Source organism: Pelobates fuscus, chromosome 13 (genome assembly GCF_036172605.1).
Source record: "Pelobates fuscus isolate aPelFus1 chromosome 13, aPelFus1.pri, whole genome shotgun sequence".
NCBI lineage: Eukaryota > Metazoa > Chordata > Amphibia > Anura > Pelobatidae > Pelobates > Pelobates fuscus.
In genome coordinates, this window is record NC_086329.1 from 93,705,312 (window position 1) to 93,730,225 (window position 24,914).

Below are 24,914 nucleotides of genomic sequence, written 5' to 3' on the forward strand. Positions count from 1 at the left end.
TCACTATTGTGTAGGTGGTATTATTTAGTATACAGACAAGGATAATAAATCTGTCTTTCACTTTTTTAGAGTCCTTTTTTATGAATTTACAGGAGATACATCTTCCACATCCATATGTTCCGACTATGGGAGTCTGGAGCCATGTTGTGGGGGGAGGTCCAATTTTCAAATGGCTGGGGGCTAACAGATCTCGTAGATTCTTGCCTCTACGGGCTGTGATAGTGACATTTGGGGCTAATACTTCTTCTAGGTGTAGATCACTCGTTAGTAATGGCCAAAAACGACTAAGGGAGCTTTTTATGTTCTCCCAGCCTGCGTCATAGGTGGCGATTAGACGTATGGTTCTCTTAGGGTCTTCTGATGGTTTATGGGTGTTTACACAGATCAGATTATTACGGTCAGAATCAAGGGCTCTCTTATATGCCCGTTTTAGGCATCTATTAGGATACCCTTATCCCCTAAAGTGTTCCATTAGTTCTCCGGCCTTGGTCCTAAATTCATCGATCGTACTGCAATTGCGTCTAGTCCTGAAGGTATTGGCCAGTTGGAATGCCCTTTTTAAGAGGTATCGGATGGAAACTATCCCATCTCAGGAGATTATTAGACGCAGATGGCTTCCGATAGAGAGTAGTGTGTATTTTGTTTTTGGGTGTAATGGAGATCGTTAGATTCAAGAAGTTTAGACTTGAACCCCCAAACTCATTCGTAAACCGTAAAGTTTCATCATTAATATTGAGAATCCGGACAAACTCATTGAAGTCCTCGAGATTACCCAGCCACACAATTAAGACGTCGTCTATATAGCGACGCCATAAATAAATCAAGGGTAGGTATTGTGAAATCCCTGTATGTTGGGATAAGCACTCCGTCCACCACCCTAAATGGAGGTTAGCATACGATGGGGCACAAGCTGTCCCCATCGCAGTCTCCCTGATTTGGTGGTAGTATTTGTTTTTGAAAGTAAAATAATTGTGTGTGTGTATAAATTCGAGTAGTTCAAGACAGAATGCGGTATGTAACCTCGCAGATTCGCATCTTTGTTCTAAAAAATGGCTAATGTGCCTGATACCATTTTAATGAGGAATTGATGAATATAAGGCCTCAATGTCCAGGCTACAAAGTTTAGCCAGAGGTTGTACCTCAAGATTAGCTAAAAGGGCGAGAGTCTGTTTCGTATCTTGAAGGTAATATGGAAGTTTTTCGACAAACGGTCTTAAAATTTTGTCCATATAGATACTCCCATTCTGTGTCAGGTTCTCTATGCCCGAAACAATAGGGCGACCCGGGGGTAAAGTCATGCTTTTGTGCACTTTAGGCAAGCAGTAGAAGGTTGCTATCTTAGGATAACGATTGAGGATGAATTCGTATCCATCCCACGATAGCAACCCTCCACTGCGTCCCTTGTCCAGAATCTCCTTATATTTTGTAAGGAAGTCATTGGTAGGATCCAACCTTAGAATTTTATAGGTATTCTCATCTTCTAGAACATTAAGTACCATTTTCACATAATTGGTGAGGTCCATCATAACGATGTTCCCACCCTTATCCGCGGGTTTGATGATGATTTCGGTGTTGTTTTTAAGGGATTTTAGAGCCATTTGCTCTTTTCTGGACAAGTTCATGTTTGGGTAAAATTCAAGGGATCTCGTATCTAGTTTATCAATTTCATTCTTCATAGTTTCTAGGAACAGGTCAATATTGCGATAGTTTCCCAGGTATGGGGTAAATTTACTTTTTTGTTTGAGATCGGTGTATTTGGGATGACTAGTCTCGTTATTTTCCTCCCATAAATCCATGAGATTCATAAGGCACTCATATTCTCTATTTGACATACCGTGAGATTTTGCCTTATTTTCCTTATTGATCTCATGAAATTTATGAAATTTATGCAGTGCTAGTTTCCGGGCAAATAGATGAAGGTCTTTAACCCACATGAATTTATTGAGAGGGGGTACAGGTACGAAGGATAGCCCTTTCTCTAATAGTGAGATGTGATCGCTGTTCAGGATCTGTTTAGAGAGGTTGATAACTCTTAGATCCAAATCGGAGTCATTAATGTGGATCAAAATGTTCTCCTGCTATTTCTCCTTCCTCTGCTCCCTTCTCTGTTTCGTGTGGAGTATCTGTTTCTGCGAGTTTGTATACCGTCTAAGTGACCCATCTCTAAAAAATTAACCCCTTTTTTTTTAAGATTTGACAATTTTTATTTGTTTTCAAAAATTTCACATCAGGGATGGGGTGGGTTACAGAAGGGAAGAGGGGGGGGGGTATCAAATACAGCGTATACATAACCAACCGTTCGTATAGTTAAACCAAAGTTAGGTTGCGTGTTACAGACATCTATGCAGCCTTATTCGGTACATGAATTACTACTCAGGATAGTTTTTGTTGGTCCTGACTGAATCTGTTTACAGATCGAACACATTAACCCTTTCCCTGTGCGAGATTTACAATCTGTGTGCTCGTTCTGCAGAGCGTGCCAATCTCCATGCGCTCCAAGTCTCCCATGTTTTTTGGGTAGTTTTGTTAGGGGGCCACAGTCTACTAAAGGCTTGCTCATACGAGGAGAGCCTATCTATTTCCTTCTCTAGGGTGCCCACCGAGGGAACATTTTGGGATTTCCATGCTCTTGCTATCAATCTTTGAGCCGATAGTATGATATGATAAATTAGTTTCAGCTGATGCTTAGGGAGACCTTCCTGTACGTGCATGGTTAGGTATGTGCTAGGATGGAGGGCCAATTTAGTTGCGGTCAGTGAGGACAACAGGTCATGGACCCCTCTCCAAAATGGCTGGATAAGAAGGCATTCCCACCAGATGTGAAGTACCGTTCCCACATGGTTGTTGCATCTCCAGCAATCTGGTGAGGTGTTGGGGTATATTTTGTAAATGCGCATGGGTACCATGTACCATCTATAGGCTGTTTTTTTCTGCTGTTCCAATAAGGCTGCAGACTTAATCAGGGATTTTGTCATAGTGAACAAATAATGCCATTGTCGCTGGGAGATCTCCATGTCTAGATCAGCGTTCCATTGTTGGGCAGCTGTTGACATGTGGAAAGGGAGGTAGGTCAGTATTGACTTGTAGCACATGGAGATGGGCTTACAGTGTGGAGGTAACCTTTTGTTTATGCATATCTGTTCCCATAGTGTGGTCGTCTGAGTGGACGTGGATGCGGGGTGGGTTGGTGTTCTTCCCCGTGTGAGAAAGGATTTTAGTTGCAAGTAGGAGAACTGCGAGGTGTTCGGTAGAGCGTGGTTATCCTTCAGGTATTGGAAATCTAGGAGTTTACCTCGTGCATGGACATGGTATAAGTGTGTCAGGTTTTGAGCTTGCCAAGGCTTATCATAAAAGGTAGGGATGCAGTATGGTAGGGCTCTAATTGGGGTGGCCAAGGAGAGCAGGTTCGGTGAGCATAGTTTGGTTCTGTGGGTATCCCAAGTCCGGAGAGTTAAAGTTAACAGAGGGGGTGCCGTCGGCAAGGGTGGTCTGAGGGTTTTTGGTAGCCAGAACATGCTGGGAAAGTCAAATGGCTTCAGCCAGGAGCGCTCTATGTGTACCCATTGGGGTTGTGGGTCAGCAAGGAAGTGGGGCACCGCCGAGGCCAGCACCGAGGCGTGAAAGTAAGCTTCAACATCGGGTACTGCAAGCCCTCCGGCTCCTGTCGGAGCTCGGAGTAGGTTTGCTTTTACTCTCGGTCTGGAGCCTGCCCAGATAAAGGCAGACATATCTTTGTGGACCTCTTTAAAGAAGGCCTGTGGAAGTTGTATGGGGAGTGTGCGGAAGAGGTATTGTAATTTGGGGAGAATGGACATTTTGAAAGCTACTATTCTTTCTGTCCAGGACAGGTACAGGGAGCTCCAGCGTTGGAGGGTATGCCTACAGGAATTCCAAGTTTTTATATAGTTTCTTGAGTACAGTTCTGTCGCTTGTTTGGTGAATAGGACTCCTAAATATGTGATACTGTCTCTACGCCACTCAAATGGATATGTAGTGCGAAGGGCCTCCTGTGCGGGGTTTGGTAGTCCTATTGCTAAGGCCTGGGTTTTGGTTGTGTTGAGAGAGTAGTACGAGTGTAGGCCATAGTCGTGAATGAACTCCATGAGCGGCGGTAGGGAATCCTCTGGACGGGAGATATAGAGGAGTATGTCATCCGCAAACGCACTTATTTTAGTTTCTCTGCCACATACTTCGATTCCTCTGATACGTGCGTGCTCCCTAATCTTGCTCAGCAGGGGTTCCAAGGCAAGGACATATAGCAGGGGTGAGAGGGGGCACCCCTGCCTTGTGCCGTTACTTAGCTGAAAGGGCTGGGACATAAAGCCCGACTGCATGACTTGGGCGGTTGGGGCTGAATATAGGGCAAATATTTGGGCGATGACTTGAGAGGGGATGCCATATCCAGCTAGTGCCTGTCTCAGGAAGGGCCAGCTGAGGCGGTAAAATGCCTTTTCCGCATCCAACGCTAAGATCAGTCCGCCTCCGCCGGTCCTCCGGAGTTTCTCCATTACTAAGGATAGTTTACGTGTGTTATCGGAACCCTGTCTGCCCTGGACAAACCCGGTTTTATCGTCCGCTATCAGTGTTGGTAGTAAGGGGCTTAATCTATTAGCTAAGATTTTGGCGTAGATCTTCGCGTCCGTGTTGAGGAGCGAGATGGGGCGAAAATGTTTGCATTGGTCGGGAGGTTTGTTTGGTTTGGGAATTGTCACTATAGTAGCTAGTAGCATCTCTGGTGGTAGGGAATTGGTTTCAGCAGCCTTATGATACACCTTAAAGAGGTGGGGGGCTAGGTCATCAGCATATGTTTTGTAGTAGGCATTGGTAAACCCATCGGCTCCTGGGGATTTGCCAGGTGGTAGGGTCTTGATGGTTAAGAGGACTTCCTCTAGGGTTATGGGCTGCAAGAGTTGGTCTGCATGTGCCTGAGAGATTTGGGGGAGTGTGATTGTGGACAGGTACTGGGAGATGGCCATGTCTGTCGGGATGTGTGTGTTGGTATCTTGGTGTAGGTTATAGAGTTTCGAGTAGAACTTCGCAAACTCTTGGGCTATGTCGTCTGGATTTATGACTTTCTCACCCGCTTCGTTAAGGATGTGGGTTATTTTTTTTGTGGAGTATTGGGCGCGCAGTCTAGCGGCTAGATATTTTGATGCTTTACCGCTGTTGTGGTATGTGGTGGCTCGTAGTTTATGTAACGTTTGTTTGGTTTTCTCTAAATTCAATTCCGCTAGGCGGGCATACAGTTTGGACAGTTCCTTTGCTAGCTCTTCCGAGGGCTGTGTTTTGTTACGTGCAGTGACTAGTGCGATTTGTTTGTGGAAATCTAATGTGCTAGTGATTTGTCGTCGTTTAAGGAAGGAGGACCGACGTATCAAATGGCCCCGAACAACCGCTTTGTGAGCGGACCAAACGGTGGCTTCAGATACATCTGCTGTCGCATTAGCTGTAAAGTATTCCTGTATTTCTTTTCGTATAGAGGTTACAAATTGAGGGTCTGAGAGCAGGGAATCATTGAGGCGCCATGTCCCCTTCCCTTTAAAGTGAAAGTGTTCAAACAGCTCTAGGGTGCGTGATCCGACCATGTAAGTTCACCTATAGAGCAGTTAGAGATACGTGCTAGGGAGGCCCTATCCACCAGGATAGTGTCTATTCGCGTGTAGGTGTTGTGTACCCTAGAGTAAAACGTATAATCTCTCTCAGTAGGGTGGATAGTTCTCCAGGCGTCGTACAGGTCATAGTGGGATAAGAGGGTAGTGAGAGCTTTAGCAATTCGTTCCCTAGTGCCGTGTGTTCGGTTGGTAGTATGGGCAGATGTGTCGAGGTTGGATTGTGTAAAGTTGAAATCACCGCATATGATTAGGGAACCTTGCTTGTATTTGTCGAGTTTGTTGAGCATGGATTGGAGATAAGATTTGGGGTTGTCGTTGGGGAAGTATGTTGCAACCAACGTGTGCTGCGTGTTGTTGATCGTTCCTATGAGGATAATATATCTCCCGGTAGGGTCAATGTATTGTTGTTGGGATTGGAAAGCTACATCTTTATGAATGAAGATGGAAACCCCTTTGGACTTACTATCCGACAGCGCATGATACTGGGTTGGGTAATGTTTAGTGAATAGGGACGGTGCGTGCCCTTTTTTAAAATGGGTTTCCTGTATACAAGCCACATCAATATTGTTTTTCTGGAGTTCCTTGAGCAGGAGCCGCCGTTTATTAGGGGTATTCAACCCTTTAACATTGTAGGTCACAATTTTCATATTTCAGAGTGTGAGTACAGTGGGGAATCATTAAGGGCTTTGACTGAGCTCCCATCCGGTGTCTGAGTCGGACAAGTCTTATTTCTAAATACAAGTGGGGTGCATATTGCATCTGTATTAATGATTTCATGTAGGCTATTGGTGATGCTGCTGCGATTGGAGGGTGAGGGCGTAACCGGGAAGAGGGGGGTAGGCTGGGTGTGGGGGGGGAGAGTGTGGGTAAAATACCCAACTGGGTTCACTTAACTTGAACCGAATGGCGCCGACCAGTTGGCCGCCAATGCCTGGGGGCGTGGAGGTGAGCAACGGTGCAGCAATGGGTGCCCACCGTGGAGTAGAGGAGCATTTTGGAACTTGGTAATGTGCTAGTCGGTAAGAACAATCTACCTTTGTAGAAACTTGTGAAAGAGAAAAAAAAAATTTTCCCTTTTTTTTTTTTTTTTTTTCTCTCCCCCTTTTTCCTTTCTTTCCCACCCTCTTCATCTTTCCCCCTCTCCGGGGGAGACGGTGGTAACTGAGGGTTTGGTCCTACTTCCCCATCTTCCCCCCTTGCTGGGTTTCCCTCATATAGCTAGGGGGTGTCTGTCTGAGCTGTAAGGCTCCACGAGCAGTGAGAGGGGGTAGAAGGTGGGTCTGGCAAAGTTAGAGGTGCTACTACTTAGCACAAGTAAGAGTAACTGGTAAGTAACGACCAGGGGTCCAATGGTGACCTGGCTCGGTAGGGAAATAACTGTGTACATGCAACAATAACATTAAACAGTAGTATAGTAGTGGGTGACTTATCAGTTCGTGTATGATGGCTGTATACTTGCTGCAGTCAGGCCGCCTCAGGTGAGAGTCCACTCCGGGTGCATTCGTGGTATGTCACATGAGCGCTCCGTCGCGGTCTCTGGTGGTGTTAGGCCCCAGGCCTTGATCATCTCCATGCCTGTTGCAAGTGACGAGATTCCATGCAGCTTGTCATTGTATTTGATGAGTAGCTTTGCCGGGAACCCCCATCGGTACATTACTCCTTGTGCCCGTAGTGCGGATGTGACTGGTGACATGCTCTTTCTGAAGAGGAGGGTCGCAGCTGAAAGGTCAGAGAAAATCTTTAACTGTTGATAGGGTTCAGGCATACCCGCCATCCTGCTGGCTCGCATCAGGCTCTCCTTCGTGTGAAAGAAATGCACCCGGACAATAACATCCCTGGCCGCGGTGTTGGGTAAGTGTGGAGGGCGTCTAAGCCGATGGGCCCTGTCGATGAGTAGGTAGTCGGGTTGGATCTCCGGCTGGAAGGTCCGGAAAAACTCCAACAGGTAAGTGGTAAGTGCAGAGGGGAGGACCGTCTCGGGGATCCCTCTGATGCGTAGGTTATTTCGTCGAGCCCGGTCCTCCATATCCGCCATTTTCAGCTTGTGGTCGTGGAGGGTTGTTACAAGCTCTTGAAGCTTGTCCGCGAGGCTATTGTGGGCTTCGGCAAACTCATCCATTTTTTTCTCCACATGGGAAGTGCGTTGACCCACTTCATGAAGCTCTTTACGGAGGTCTGCAGATAGCGTAGTGATTTGCTTAGTCATCGAGGATTGTATACTTTCTGCGAATTCCGCCATCATTAGGCACATAGACGTCGCAGTAAGCGGTCTCTCCTCCGATATCGAGCTCGGGGAGGCAGGCGGTGAGGCAGATTCATCTCCAGTGCCTAGGGCTCCGCCATCTTTGATCGGGCTGTGGCCTTCCCGCACCTTGAGTGCCGTCTTGGTGAGGAAGAAAGATGCCCTGTCCGCCTTGGCAGATTTGTTTTTTTGCCTTTGCGACATATTAGGTAGTATTGTTTTGATTTCTGTGCATTAAATTGCTTGTAGTCCGGTTGTTTTCGCTCCTTTGCTACTCCAGGTTCAGGAGCCTTACAGACTTGCGTCCATGCGGTTCAGGTGCCAGGCCACGCCCCCAAAAATTAACCCCTTTTTTAAGTATTCCCTTGGGGTTAGTGTAGGTTGGAGCAGTTGAGGTATGTGGTTGAGGTTCAATTTGTGAGCCACTAGTTACATCAGTATCCGTATCAGAGGACTCATAGTCTGATGTTAGATAGTTATCAGAATTAGTTCTTACTCTGCGATTAAAATGGCGATAGACATTATTTGTTTGATAATCTTTTGAGTCCCTAACGAATTTCTGATGTTTGCGTATTTTTATATTATTTTGAAATCTATCTAGATTGTTCTTAAATCTAGTCTCAAGCTGAGTAAACTCTATATTGGATTGGTATTGTTGTACTATAGCAATCTCTTTCTCTAGGTTTAAATTGACCTCTAGTACTTTCTCTTTCTCAAATTTTACTAAAATCTCCATAAAACGTTTGGAACATGTCCCTGCTGCGGACTCCCATTCTTTCATTAATTCTGTATTGTCTGTATGGGAAGAAGGTAGATTCTGAACCCTCAAGCCACAGGGGATCATTTCCTTCTTAATGTAATTTTCCAAAGATGAAATCTCCCAACTAGATTTAATTTGTTTTTTGTAAAGATTTTGGAAGGTATTAAAAGACTGGATGATGTCTGGGGTAGGATTGGAGTAGTCCAATTGTTCGACTGAAAATACATTATCGGAGCTCTTAGCAGAGCTTAGTGATTATACCCTGGGGAGTATCGTGATTATAGCAATCCCCAGAGTGTAGTTCTCCAATCCCCCAAACATGAGCCGAAACTTCATGAAGGTCCAGGATGATCTGAGGTGCTAGCACACCCAGTCTGGCTTTTATTACAATCTTTACCAATACAGGACCGCCCACAGGGAGGTATAAAACAACCAATAACATAATAGTACAACCCACAGTTTCCCTCCCCTCTGCTTGGGAGATAATTGAGTTTCTTACTGAATCTCCTCAATTATCTCCCAGCTAAAACTTACACATTTTTATACATTTTCATAACTTTATGATTTTGTATCACACTTATATTTTCATGAACCACATAACTTGGGGACAAACATATAAAAAATTCATACAAATCGGTTCAGTGGTTCCTGAGATAGTGAAAAAGTCTCTTTGGACCGACCACACGCCTGTTTGTATGCCCAAGACAGTTCCACAGATTCAGGCTGTGTAGTCAGTCTATTTCTGCCCTTGAAAATCGGCAAAGTCCCATCCGAAGGCGGCGTTCGAATAGTCGAACGCACTTCGACTTCTGTCAAAGTGTCGAAGTAAAACACGGTTAAACTTCCGCGGTGGTCGTTAGTCGAGTGGCGGTCTATTTCCCTTGAAAAGATGACAAAGTCCTATTCGAACGGGCGTTCGAATGTTCAAACGGGACTTAGTCTCCAGCTGCGGTGTCAAAGGGTAGGGGAAGGTACAGGTCAACAATGACCGCGTTCGACTGCATTAAAATGGCCGCCGCCACGATGTCCTTTGTCCGATGCCGGTCACTTCGACGACTTCGACAACTTTGGTAACTTCGGCTTTAGTCGAAGTGTCGAAGTGGAGGCGATGGTAAGGGTCGGCGGTGTTCGACGTTAAAATGGCCGCCACCACGTGGTCCTTTGTCCGATGCCGGTCACTTCGATGACTTCGGCAACTTCGGCAGCATCCGAAGTGCCATATAAAAAGTGCCAATCCTTCTCCCACAGTAATTAAAGGGCCAGACTGAATGGCATGCACTATGTTAGGGCCGAACACTGTTTTTAAAGGGCCCAATCTCCCAGGGCCATAGTCCAAAGGTAGGAGGCGGGCAAACAGGCTTCTCCAATGCCCAGTGGTGAGGTTGGTTTCGTCACAGGGGGTGACTAAAAAAATTACCTTAAATCCCTGGTGGTCCAGTGGGGGCTGCCTGGTGGTCCGGTGTCCCTCATTTCCGGTCTGCAGCTCCGCAGAGCTGCAGACCATGGATCTCGCGAGACCCAATCAGAGCATTGCCGTGGTAACCCACAGCAACGCTCTGATTGGGCAGTGCACGCGTCCCCCCCCCCTTAGTACGCCACTGGTCATATCATATGCGTAGAATTTCTCCTTATTTTCGGTTCAGTGTTTTAGTGTTCACTGTTTTTAGAATAGTGTAATTTTAATTTTGCTAACAATTTGAATGTAGGCCCCTCTTGATCTTGAGGCCCTAGGCTGAAGCCTAGTTAGCCTATAGGAAAATCCGGCCCTGCCCATAGGATTGGCTGACACTGACAAAGAGGCAGATCAGGGGCAGAGCCTGCATGATTCAAACACAGCCCTGGCCAATCAGAATCTCCTCATAGAGATAAATTGAATCAATGAATCTCTATGAGGAAAGTTCAGTGTCTGCATGCAGAGGGAGGAGATACTGAATCACAGGATGCTGTGCACAGTGCTTCCCTGTGCTCTGCTGATAGTGTCCCTTTTAACGCCAAGAAGGACTTTTGACTGAACTACACTAACGCATTACCTCCTCAAATCTTATAGAATAAGACCATTGTTTTATTCCTCTGGGACTTTTTAAGTATATCTAAATTATATCACTATTTGGTTTTATTGTATACATATATATCCATACTTATTTCAGTTTATACTTGGTGCAGTTTTCTTGTTTTCTACCTATTGTTAGGGTATCCAATTAACAGAATCTGCTGCCATTTAAGTGAGCGCTGTATCTCCCTCTCTCTTTTTTCTTATTTTGTATAGGTTCCATACTGCATTGGCTTTTACCCTCTACCACTCCGTGTATTGCTATTGTGTTTCTCTTTTCCTGGCTAATCATGGCAGCATATACAAATGGGTTAGCTCCGCCCCTTACAGCCGATAGGACAGGGAAAACACCAAATACTTTAAAAGGAGGCTCTATTCCTAAGGTCCTCAGTCTTTTTCCTGTCCTACAGGATGTGAGCATTTTGCTCCCTTTACTTAAAGACATATATGTGTGTATATATATATATATATATTTGTGTTAGGGGCACATAGCTGTATAAGGAGTAAGGACCAAGTATAAGCGTAGGATGGTATAAAAGAGCAAGTTGGTTGTGGTGTGCCGGAACCGACGATGCGGTAGGCCTGTAAATAAAGAGGGCCCACCAAGGAGTAAGAAAAGAAAAGAAAAGAGAAAAATAAAGGAAGAAAAAGTGTTGAGAATGTGGAGTGGGGAGAGGCTCATTCAAACGCTGACCTCGAATGGTATGGAGCCAGGTAAGGGGTATTCCTTAAATAGGTAAGTAAAATAATAAGCTACTCCCACAATTACAGGCCAAATGGCCTTAATACTTGTGTTAGGGGCACATAGTCGTATAAGGAGTAAGGACCAAGTATAAGCGTAGGATGGTATAAAAGAGCAAGTTGGTTGTGGTGTGCCGGAACCAACGATGCGGTAGGCCTGTAAATAAAGAGGGCAAAAGTTATCAAAGATTTAATACGGTCAACAGGACATACAGATTAACCAGACATTTCCTTAAATGCATTACATATCTCTTGTACTGGTTTGGGTATGTAACGTGTATAAGCGGAGGATTTCCACCGCCCAAGTGATTTGATAATGTACCGGTATGTTGGCACTGGAGGCTGCCCCTTTACGGAAGGCGGAAGGAGTGGCCTGAGTAGTTGGAAGGGTTGTGGCCTAGCTGGGTTAACAGAGACCTAATATGTTTCATGAAGGTAAGGGTAGTAAGTACTGAGCCTTGTAACGCAACTAAAGGCTGTGAAGGTTGTCATTTGGGATTTTGAAAGTAGGGGTCTAGAACCGCAACTGGGCACCATTTATTGTGGGTTGGATAGTATGTCTGTTAACGAACAGACAATGTAAATTGTCTGCAGGACATAAAACGTACGAATGAAAACCGTAAAGTGTGGACCCGACCCGTGAGGACGCCGTGGGACTGTGCCTGGTGCGACGGGTAGATCAACTTACGGTTTGGTGAGTATCAGGACTCAATCTGCATCGCTGATTAAAGGAAGAAAAGCTGTTTGACCGGAAAACCTTGCGGCTTGATTCCTGAAACACAGCTAAAGTAGAAGACCTCGTGGAGCACAGGTACTATCAAAATGGCGTCTGTATGAACCCGGAAGTGGATATCATTCAAACGCTGACCTTGAATGGTATGAAGCCAGGTAAGGGGTGTTCCTTAAATAGGTAATTACAGGCCAAACGGCCTTAATATATATATATATATCTTAACCCCTTAAGGACACATGACATGTGTGACATGTCATGATTCCCTTTTATTCCAGAAGTTTGGTCCTTAAGGGGTTAATGACTTTATTTGTATTTGTTATTTTAGGTATTTGGTGCCTTTATACAGTGGTGCCTTTATACTGAGATGCCTTTAAACTCTGGTGCCTTAATCAAGTGGTGCCAGAAAGTACCTAAAATGGAGGGGAAATTACAGTAAACGTCCCAAACCTATTGGAAGGCATTAGCAGGTTTCCCAGATATGGAGATAGATATGGAGATAGAAATTGACAGTGCCCTTTTGTACTTTAGTACTTTGCCACAGGTAATATTTTTTTATTTTATTTATTTTAGTGTTTGTGTGATGTCTGAATCTACATCACATCAGCACTAAAAGGGCCTTGGAAACAATGCATATACGGAGTCACATCTGCATACAATGATAAAATCCTGCACTAGAATAATTAGAAGGCAGCAACATTCTTCCCATAGGGTTGCAAACTGGTGTACTGCTGTACGACCTCATACTCCAACAAACAGGATCTCCTACGGACCTCTACCCACCTCCAAGGACATCTGTGGTGGAACAATAAATACGTACAACAATGTATCATGCCGACAGAGTATAATTAATACCATGCATACGATACGTACCCTGTTCGCCTTTGTTTGATTACCTCTGTTTGTTTAGGAGCCATTCCACTGGAAAACGTACACCTGTTTCATGTGCACTCCTGCTGTTTGATATATGCTGTAAACCCCTGGCATATACCGATAAATATATATTATACATGTGTTCAATGTGTAACACCATTGCTCCCTTTTCCCCCTTTTTTACAAAATAAAAATGGTCAAATGAAAAAAAAATGGTAAAAGATCAATATTAAGAAAATGTGTTTTCTTGATAAAATCTTTTAGTTGTTTAGCAAATAGTGCCGTAATGTGGTATCCTTGTGTGGGATTGACATGGGATATGCTATGAAAAGGGCTTTTCTGAATTTAATCTGTCAGCTGTTCAGTAGATAGCTCTCTAATTTGGTATCCTTCTATCTAAAATATACATACACGAGGTGGAGAATTTCACATCAACCTGGTAAGCAATATATATAATTGATACAGAAGATGAGGTGGTCTACAAATAGAAAGAGAAAAAGACAAAATACTAGTGCAATGTTGTCTGTATGTAATATCAGGACTATATTAGTACATAGGTAGTACACTCGCAAGGTAGGAGCCAGTAATCACTAGGCTCAATGTGTAGCTTTGATAGCATTTTTAGGGATCCTATTCCCTCTTCTATATCTTGCGGTAGTGGCTTTCCCTCTGGCTTCAAGTACAGATCCACCAACTTCCATTCGCAGTAACAACAATGCTGTATTGATAATAAAATGTAGGAAATTTTCGGTATGGGGGATAATCTTACCCCCTATACCGAATATTACCTATAGGGGGCAAGGAATCTCAAAAATGTATTAGTTAAAGGAACACTACAGTCACCTAAACAACTTTAGTTTAATGAAGCAGTTTTTTAGGTTAGATGGTGCCATGGACCTCATCACACCATAACAATGTCATTGTGATGAAGGTGTTATGGTGGCCAGAGTATCCCTTTAAAACCACAACCACAACTTGGAAAAGTAAGTTGGTTATTTGCCTGTCATTTAAATGCTATTTACATTTTCAATTTCATTTCATTTCCATAGACATCATGCAGTCAGCCATTTTTCCTACATCATAGATCATCAGGTTCTATTGTGATGTCACTGAGCAGATAACACATTGTGATGTCACTGACCAGATAACAGATAATCCTGTTACTGCTGGTTACACTGGCATTTCACAAGCAGTTTCATTGCAGTGAGATGATTTACAGAGACAATGGGTAACGTTATTTCTACGATTGAACGTCCCCTGGTTTCATGGCTGGCGGGTACTCAACCCCCACCCAAGAATTCTACTAAAAAAGAATTCAGAAAACAGCCAAACATCCAGCCTTCTACGGACAGGTAAGTGGTCAGCGGCTGCATGTATATTAGAAGATGGGGGTAGAATAAAGGATGGTTTATTAATGGGCATCATTTCTATAAATAACATTGTTTTCCTGTAGAATAAATAGTCATTTTGAAATGAATGGGAGTAATATATGGGCTAAAATCCTTAAAATGTGAATTTGAGTTTCACCTTCTCAAATTAGATAAAAAATGAACAAAACAAGGAATGTGTGTAGCCTAGCTCATTTGTAGTGATAGCTATAAAATAAGCCAACATGATATACAGGGGTGCAAAGAAAGTAACATTTATAGAAATTAATAAAGGTGTTTTGAGTCGATCAAAATTGTCAGAATGATCAGACAGCACCATCCTGAGATGAAAATGAGTGTCGAAGAGTTTCACAGGTTTTACACATTAAATCAAATTATTTATCAATTACAATACAACCCAAATAACAACGCATAATATATAATGACTTATTTTATCATCTCCTAAACACACTCAGTTATTTCAAACACAAAACATCAAATGTGTGAAATATGAGACTTCACTAATCACTTTTTCTTTCCTAACTAGGCTACCTCTTAAATTAGAGCCCCAGACATTCCCCCAATTATCAACTAATCTGGATATTTCTCCAGAAACTGAGAAGGGGAAGAGATGGGAGCCACGGGAGCAGAATGGTGGGTTTGTGGAAGAAACTCTAAAATGTTGCCAACAAGGCACAGAGAGACGTCGCCTTCCCCCTTCTGTTTATTCTAAATTTGCTGTGCTTGACAAAAGGTAAATACTATATGATCACATTAACAAATTGCGATAATAACCTCTAGGCTGGGTGCTGTAAGAATTAGCCTGACCTTTTTTGTTTTTGTGTTTTTCTTCAAAAGCTTTAGGCATTATGATACTTTCTACTATGACAGATATAGAAAAGAGGAGAAGAAACCCGATGTACCATACTATATTCGGGTGACTCCAAAAAAATCCAACTTGGAAATTCGTTATGCTCGACCACCTAGGTAAGTGTATCATGACACACAGAATGACCAACCATAATCCAATAAGGTTATCCAAATAAAACTGCAGGGTCCTCAGTAAACCAATACCCTGGTTCTCTCACTGGCTGTCTGTGTACACAGGAAACCAATGAGAGAAGATCCACAGATAGAGAAAGATATCAATGCCCTTTTTGAGCCAACGTCACAAATTTCTGAGGAGTACTGCAGCAAGTGACTTACCAGGAATTACCTAATTTCTATAAAATGTGTATTTTAATATAAACAGAAGCTTTTTTTTTTTTTTATTATTCTTTATTTTTCTTTGTGCAAAGATTGACAGAACGTTTGCCCATGCCACAACAGCAGGAGTGAGAAATATAAACACAGTAGTTATACAGTAGTGACATGGAAATATCAGCACATTTTTTAACCCCTTAACGCCGTTACGGCGTTCTATGCCGTCGCGGCTTTAAAGGGCTTTAAAGCCGTTGCGGCGGCATAGAACGCCGTAACGGCTGAAGCCCCCAGGAGGTAAGCTATACTTACCTCCGCCGCGATCCTCTTCTGGGGGGCTGTCTGAGAGCCCAGGCAGCTCCCCTCCGGCAAATGAGGCCCCCGGGGGCCATGTGATCGCTCTCAAAGAGCGATCACATGGCCCCCTATAGCTGGCTATGGATCTGCCAGCAGGGGGACTGTCTAAAATATTAGAGAGTCCCCCTGCTGGTAGGTAGTGTAAAAAAAAAATTAAATACACATGTTAAAATAAAATACAAGTATTTATATATATATATAATATATGTATATATATTATATATATAATATATATACATATTATATATATGTAACGTCATACGTAATGTATTTTAATATTAATATTAGTATATATTAGTATTAAAATACACTTAGAATGACGTTACATATATAATATGTATATATAATATATATAATAGATCTACATATATATATTATATATATAAATACGTATAATTACAATAATAAATAAATAAAATAATAAAATAAATAAATAAAATATTGAAACAAAATTTAAAATAAATTATATATTCATATGTAATTTCATTCTAACTGTATTTTGTTATTAATATATATATATTGGAAACAGAATACACTTAGAATGACATTCTATATATATCTATCTATATATAAAATACAAATAACCGCAAATATATATAGATAGATAAATACATATAATTACATGAAAGATTACATTAGTATACACATAGAATTTAAATACCTATAAATGCATATATATTAAAATTCTACGTGTATATTTAAGTAATTTTTTAACATAATTATGTCATTTAATTAATTAAAATTTGATTGACATGCCTGACAACACAGGGAGAAAGTGCAGAGAATTTAATTTGCAAGCACTATATTTTACCCTGTAACTCTCCAAGACACCATAAAACCTGTATATAGGGGGTACTGTTTTACTCGGGAGACTTCGCTGAACTCAAATATTAGTGTTTCAAACTGGTAAATTGTATTACAACGATGATATTTTAAGTAAAAGTGACGTTTTTTGCATTTTTTTACAAACAAACGGCACTTTTATGGACTATATTATTGTTGTAATATGTTTTACTGTTTTAAAACACTAATATTTGTGTTTAGTGAAGTCTCCCAAGAATAACAGTACCCCCCATGTACAGGTTTTATGGTGTTTTGGAAAGTTAGAGAGTCACATATAAGGCTCGCATTTCATTTTTTTTGACATTGAAATTTGCCAGATTGGTTATGTTGCCTTTGAGACCGTATGGTAGCCCAGGAATAAGAATTACCCCCATGATGGCATACCATTTGCAAAAGTAGACAACCCAAGGTATTGCAAATGGGGTATGTCCAGTCATTTTTAGTAGCCACTTAGTCACAAACACTGGCCAAATATTAGTTTTTTGCTTTTTTCACACAGAAACAAATATGAACGCTAACTTTGGCCAGTGTTTGTGACTAAGTGGCTACTAAAAAAGACTAAACATACCCCACGTTCAATACCTTGGGTTGTCTACTTTTTCAAATGGTATGCCATTATGGGGGTAATTCTCATTCCTGGGCTACCACACCGTCTCAAAGGTAACATTACTAATCTGGCAAATTTCAATTTGAAAATGGAACGTTCTATATTTGACCCTGTAACTTTCCAAAACACCATAAAACCTGTTAATGGGGGGTACTGTTGTACTCGTGAGACATCGCTGATTACAAATATGTGCATTTTGTTGCAGTAAAACCTAACAGTATTATGACATTTACAGCTAAAATGTGAGGCGGAACTACAAATTAAAAAAAAAATTCTAATTTCTTACAGTTTTTTTTTTATTTTATTCATAATAAATTGTTTCATATATAAATATTTTATATGAAATGAAAGCCCTGTTTCTCCTGAACAAAATGATATATAATAAGTGTGGGTGCATTTAATATGAAAGAGGTGAATTACGGGTGAACAGACATATAGCGCAAATTCCAGTTTTTGTTTACGTTTTGTTTTGATCAGAACGTGCACTATTGACTCCGTCCTGAAGGGGTTAAAATGTTAAGTTATGAATAAGCTATTAGGACGTTGCCATTTGTGGTACACAGCTGATTAAAATCGTTTAGGAAACAATATGTTAGTGGTTCGATTGCTCTATGTGTTTCGATCATTTTTAGCAAAACTCAGTGCTAAGTACTACTCTCATGGTGGTAACTTGGGAGTAATTTGCATGCTAGGTGGTGCTGTTATGTAAAGTTGAAATAATTGGTTAAACGAGTGTTGGGATGTAAGTCAGTGGTTAACTGCGGGAAGCATGAAATAAAGCTGTTCGCACACACCTACAGTGAGGTAACGTGGTCTAGCTTTAGTCTTATGTGTCAGGTGAGATTATAAGACCAGGTATAGGTACAAATTCACTTGCGGACCCGTTATAACATAATAAGGTAACAAGCTTAACTGACTTACGTGTTTAGATATAATGTGCTACACCAGCATGCATATGTTGTCTATGGAGATTCACAGATTGGTACGAACGTACTGCACCTTATTTTGTGTTGACAACGTTATGGTTCAAGCTATACACATATATACATTTAGAGACATAAGTTGATTGGTGTTGTGTGGATGTCTCAGTGGGGTAGCGTAATGTTTATCAAGTTTAGCTGATGTGCGCGAATGTGTCGCCTGTACATAATCTGCGTTCCTGTAGATAATACGTGTTGTGTTACAGCAGTAGGCTGTATTGGTGCGGTGAGATATGCGGGTATATTATGTATGATAATTATACACTGCTGAATAGATCTAGTGTATGCCTGTGTGGTTCGAGGGATTCTAGCCCGGAATTGCTGTAGTGTCGTTATTTTAGTGAAGTGAACCCAGCCTAGATGTGTATGATGCTGTGTCGGCAGGGGTTCCCTTATGGAATGTGAGGTGTCGCAGACCTGTTGGAAGGCATGCAGTGTCTTGTCTGTGGTGTGCCTTGTCAACTCTAAATAAATGATGTGCTCAAAACTTAGGTTATCAATGAGAAGTAACATGGGGACCGTCCCGGTCGGAGAGCCTCTCGTGGCTTCATGTAGTTGCTGTAGCTTACAGGTCCCCTGTGTGTCGTCGTGGTGTACACGGGGCAATTTTGCTTGGGTCCCAGGTATGCGTGGGCCTGGTATCGGGTCGTGACTGAGGTTTTAATAAAAGGTCCTGTGGTAGTCCCAAGTCCCTTAGGAGTGTGCCTGCATCTCGTAGCTCCTGGAGCTGGTGTGTGGTCTCTCCGTGGGTGACCTGGAGCATGCGGGGCAGGCGCCAGCGGTATCCTATGTTGTGATGTAAGGGGCTTGAATTACCTCCGCCAGGCCATTGTACTGCTGGACAGGTCGCTGTAAAATTCCAATGCCATATTTTCAAAGCGGTAGTTCAGCTTACCCCTGATTGTTTTCAGGATTGCCATCTTGTCTCCCCCGTGCCTGAACTGGATTATCAGGTGCTTGATGCTGTTGGTGGGGCTTTGGCTGGTTTGGGGATACGAAAAAGCCCGTCCAGGGGTGTTGTTTTGGCCTGCTTGGGTGGTAGTAGGTCACCCATCATTCTCCGCATTAAGTGCGGCAGCTCCGCGTCGGGTACCCCCCTAAGTTTCAAATTGTTCCGCCGTCGTAGGTCTTCTTGGGCTGCAAAGCAGCGCTCGTGGGCCTGATTTTGCCGCTGGATGTCCTGCACCGCTCTCTCCAGCACCTGTATACGCTGGGAGTCCTGGTGAGTGGTAGTTTCTAGTGTGTCAATTCGGCCTGTTAGTCCCTGCAGCCCTCCACTTATCGTGGCAATGTCGGCTTGCAGGGTGGTCTGTAGTTCAGCAAGGAGTCCCTTTAAGGCAGATATATTAACCGGGGATGTGTCCGAGGTTGTGGGTTTTGTCGGCGGGGGTTTAGCCGGTGTGAGTGAAAGTGTCTCTTCCTCCTCCGAGGCCAGGTCATCCGAGAAATCGGAACAACCACCCGACAGCGCGGCCATCTTGGGCCCACTCGCACCATGTGCTTGGCGCCACATTTCGCCAATGTTCATCCCCAGGCTGGGTCTGTCCTGTTTGGGCTTTTTTGTTTTGCATCCCATGGTGGTAGGGTGTGTGGGTTTGATGTCAGGGATCTCGATATAGCGGGAAACAGCCCTTAAAAGTAAGATTTTGTTGGCTTTTGGTTAGGAGCTGCAGTGGCGTGCGACTTCTCTCTTTGGCAGCTAGGCTCCGCCCCCAAAAACAGAAGCTTTAATGGTACAAATTAGACTATTTACTGAAATTACTGTAACCAGAATGAAATGTATGCAACATAAATGATCTGATAGTGTCACTATAAGCTGTGCAATACTGACTGATAGATAACGAGTGATAGGGTAGCTGACGGACTGAAAGTGAGAGGAAAGCTGAAGAGGAATAAGATAAGTGACAAAATGGGCTGATGGATGGAAAGGGAGAAAATGATATAATTGTTACAACCGTATTTTAACTTTTCCTATTGTAATTGCAGGGACCCATTCATATTCTCTAAGGTGAAGCCTAAATTACTTCCAAAACAATACAAAACAACTAAAAAGGCTGAAAGTGGAAATTATTGTGCAGAGTGTCATAAACAGGATAATATTCTACAGCCTGAACCTGTCACAAGTCAGCCTTCTACGGACAGGTAAGTGGACAGTTGCTGCAGGTATGTTAGATGGGGTTATTGGAAGATGGGGATCAGAGTTCGATGGAGATTAAATTAAAGTTTGGTTTGTTAATGGGCATCATTTCTGTAAATAACAGAACTTTCCAGTAGATTTAATAATGTTATCTTTAAATGAATGGTAGTAATCTAAGCGGTAAAATCTTTAAAATTTTATTTGAGTTTCACCTTTTAGTTATTTTTCTAAACAGATGAGATAAAAAAAATGATCAAATCCATGAATGTGTGCAGCCTAGCTCATTTGTAGTGATGGAAATTGAAATAAAATAAGCAGGCATGATATACAGGGGTGTTTAAAAAAAAAAAAAGTCAAATATAAATGAATTACAGGGACATTATAGACACCATAACAACTACAGCTTAATGTATAAAATGTGTTTACATTGCTCCCTAGGGACAGGGCCCCCATCAGAAATTGTGGGGCCCCTAACACAGCTTAAGGTCTGGGCCCCTGGGTGCCCACCCCACAGGAATATACACACACAGACACACACACACAGAAAGATACACACTGTGGCGGAACCAACCTCGCCACTGTGCACTGGAGAAGCCTGTTTGCCCGCCTCCTACCTGCTGACTATGGCCCCTGGGTTATTTGGGCTAATGGATCTATATTGGGCTGCTGCTGGCCCTTTAAGAACTGGCTGGGGCCATATTGAGACTTTGGGTAACAATACCCTTTAAGACTATGGCCCCTGGAAGGTATTACCTGTTAAAAACTCTTTTAGCAGATTGGATTTTATAAGACTGTCCCTTTAAATAATTTGGAACAGTGCTGCAGCTTTAAATGGGCACTTCGGATGCAGCCGAAGTGCCGAAGTAGTCGAAGTGGCCGCCATTCGACAAACGAACACGTGGCGGCGGCCATCTTTGTTCAGCGGTATGTGTAGCCAAATTCATGGAACTGAAATCGGCTACACATTTTACCGAACACCGCTGACCCTTACCTTCTCCTACACTTCGTTTTTCAGCTCTAGAGACTAAGTCCCGTTCGAAGATGGGACTTAGTCATTTTTCTGCATGAAATTGACCGACCGCACAGCCCAAATCTATGGAACTGTTTTGGGCAGGAAATTGTGCTTGCGGTCGGTCATAAAGGACTTCCACCTAACTTTTAAGGTCCACGTTCATACCCAGTGGAGCCAGAGTTTTCAAGACAATATCCAAGACATTTCTTGGTATATTAGTCTCTTGGCCAGTTCTCCCCCTCTCCATGGAATATTAAACTTTTTGTATTCCACACTGTGAAAAAAAAGCCCGGCAGAGCGGGCGAAACGCTTTGAAGTGTTATCGGATACAGAGGTCTGAAGACAGCAACCGGCGTGGAAGTGATCACACACTGACGTTCCCATTCTGCATGCTATACCCCACCGTATCAGCGCTGAGATCGGGCGGGAGTTTTGAATTGCTGAGAGCAGTGGACGGTAAACGGCTGTTCAGCCTCTGATTTTACAATATGTGTTTGTGATATCTTGGAGACAAGTATCACCACTTGCTAATGTAAGGGTTCCTATTTGGGGGGAAGGGTATCTTCTTTATTATTAAAGCAGTTTTACACTATGCAAGCTTTTTTTTGTATCCTTTTAACCCCTTAAGGACACATGACATGTGTGACATGATTCCCTTTTATTCTAGAAAATTGGTCCTTAAGGGGTTAAGGTATTATTTACGGAAAAAGCTACAGTGTATCCGTTGATGTTACATCTCCTACTGCAACACAAGATTAACCCCTTCAAGACTCCTTTGTAGAACTTTATGGACTCTTAAGCAAGTTCTTTACTTTGTGTGTACAATCTAACTTACTGTGGGATACAGGTGTTGATATATATATATACCACCAATTTACAGAGACAAGTTTGATTTGCTACACATTTTTTATAGATTGCCTTATTGTACGGCAATCGTATGTAGCGCTGACACTTTATTTAAATGAAGACACTGAACATTCCTCTTCAAGATGCATCAATTTATGATTGTCCAGGGCAGCGTTGCCTCCGCCCCCAGCATGCCTTCTTGGCTGGGGTCATTAAAATTGACTAATTCAGTCAATCCAATGCTTTCGATAGGTAAAGCATTGGATTGGCTGAGATCATCAATTCTGTTTGTCAGCCAAAGAGGCAGTTTAGGGATGGAGCCCCACGTGGCGCTGGGAAAAGGTGAGTTTAAACCCTTTTTACTTTCCTGACAGGGGGGCTGAGGCCATAAATAGTAATATTAGAACTATAGTGTTTCTGACACAATAATTAGCCATTTATTAAATGTGTTTTGAGACCCCAAATAGACAGCACCATCCTGGCATGAAATGCAGTATGTAATTAGTCCAGACGTGTCAAAGGCTTTACACATCAAATTGAATTATTTAACCATTACAATACAACCCAAATAGCAATGCATAATATCTAATGGCTTCTTGTATCATCTCCTAAACACACTCTGTTATTCCAGAGATATAACATCAATTTATTAATGAGCTCTTTGTTTTCTGGTGTGTTTTTCTTCAAAATCTTTAGACATTATAATAACTATGTCAGATTTGGAAAAGAGGAGAAGATTCCCGATGTACCATACTATATTCGGGTGACTCCAAGAGAAACTAACCAACTAATGACAAATGCTCGGCCACCTAGGTAAGTGTATCATAAGACACAGAATGACCGACCATAATCCTATAAGGTTATCCAAATAAACCTTCAGTGTCCTCAGTAAACCAATACCCTGGTTCTCTCACTGGCTGTCTGTGTACACAGGAAACCAATGAGAGAAGAACCACAGATAGAGAAAGATGTCAATGGTCTTTCTGAGCCAACATCACAAATCTCAAATTGGAATATTTAATCATTACAATATGACCCAAATAATAACCTATAATATATAATGGCTTTTTCTATCATTTCCTAAACACATTCTGTTATTCCAGAGATATAAAATCAGTTTATTAATGAGCTCTTTGTTTTCTGGTGTGTTTTTCTTCAAAATCTTTAGACATTATAATAACTATGTCAGATTTGGAAAAGAGGAGAAGATTCCCGATGTACCATACTATATTCGGGTGACTCCAAGAGAAACTAACCAACTAATGACAAATGCTCGGCCACCTAGGTAAGTGTATCATGAGACACAGAATGACCGACCATAATCCTATAACGTTATCCAAATAAACCTTCAGTGTCCTCAGTAAACCAATACTCTTGTTCTCTCACTGGCTGTCTGTGTACACAGGAAACCAATGAGAGAAGAACCACAGATAGAGAAAGATGTCAATGCTCTTTCTGAGCCAACATCACAAATCTCAAATTGGAATATTTAATCATCACAATATGACCCAAATAATAACCTATAATATATAATGGCTTTTTCTATCATTTCCTAAAAACACTCAGTTATTCCAGAGATATAACATCAGTTTATTAATGAGCTCTTTGTTTTCTGGTGTGTTTTTCTTCAAAATCTTTAGACATTATAATAACTATGTCAGATTTGGAAAAGAGGAGAAGATTCCCGATGTACCATGCTATATTCGGGTGACTCCAAGAGAAACTAACCAACTAATGACATATGCTCGGCCACCTAGGTAAGTGTATCATGAGACACAGAATGACCGACCATAATCCTATAACGTTATCCAAATAAACCTTCAGTGTCCTCAGTAAACCAATACTCTGGTTCTCTCACTGGCTGTCTGTGTACACAGGAAACCAATGAGAGAAGAACCACAGATAGAGAAAGATGTCAATGCTCTTTCTGAGCCAACATCACAAATCTCAAATTGGAATATTTAATCATCACAATATGACCCAAATAATAACCTATAATATATAATGGCTTTTTCTATCATTTCCTAAACACACTCAGTTATTCCAGAAATATAACATCAAACGTGTGAAATATGAAACTCCAATAATCACTCTTTCTTTCCTAAACAGGCTACCTCTTAAAGCAGAGCCCCAGAAATTCCCCCAGGTATCACCTAATCTGGATATCTCTCCAGATCCTGAGAAAGGGAAGAGATCGGAGCCACGGGAACAGAATGAGGGGTTTGTGGAAGAAAGTCAAAAATGTTGCCAAAAACGCACAAAGAGACTTTGCCTTCCCCCTTCTCTTACATCTAAATTTGCTGTGCCTGATAAAAGGTAAATACTGTGTGATCACATTAATCAAAGGGGAGACATCTTCTTTTTTTTTTTCTATTGTTGATGTTTGTTTTAACAAATTGAGATTTTAGCCTCTCCACTGGGTGCTGGAAGAATTAGTCTGACCTTTTGTTTTTTTTGTGTGTTTTTCTTCAAAAGCTTTACACATTATAATAACTATGTCAGATATGGAAAAGAGGAGAAGATTCTCGATGTACCATACTATATTAGGGTGACTCCT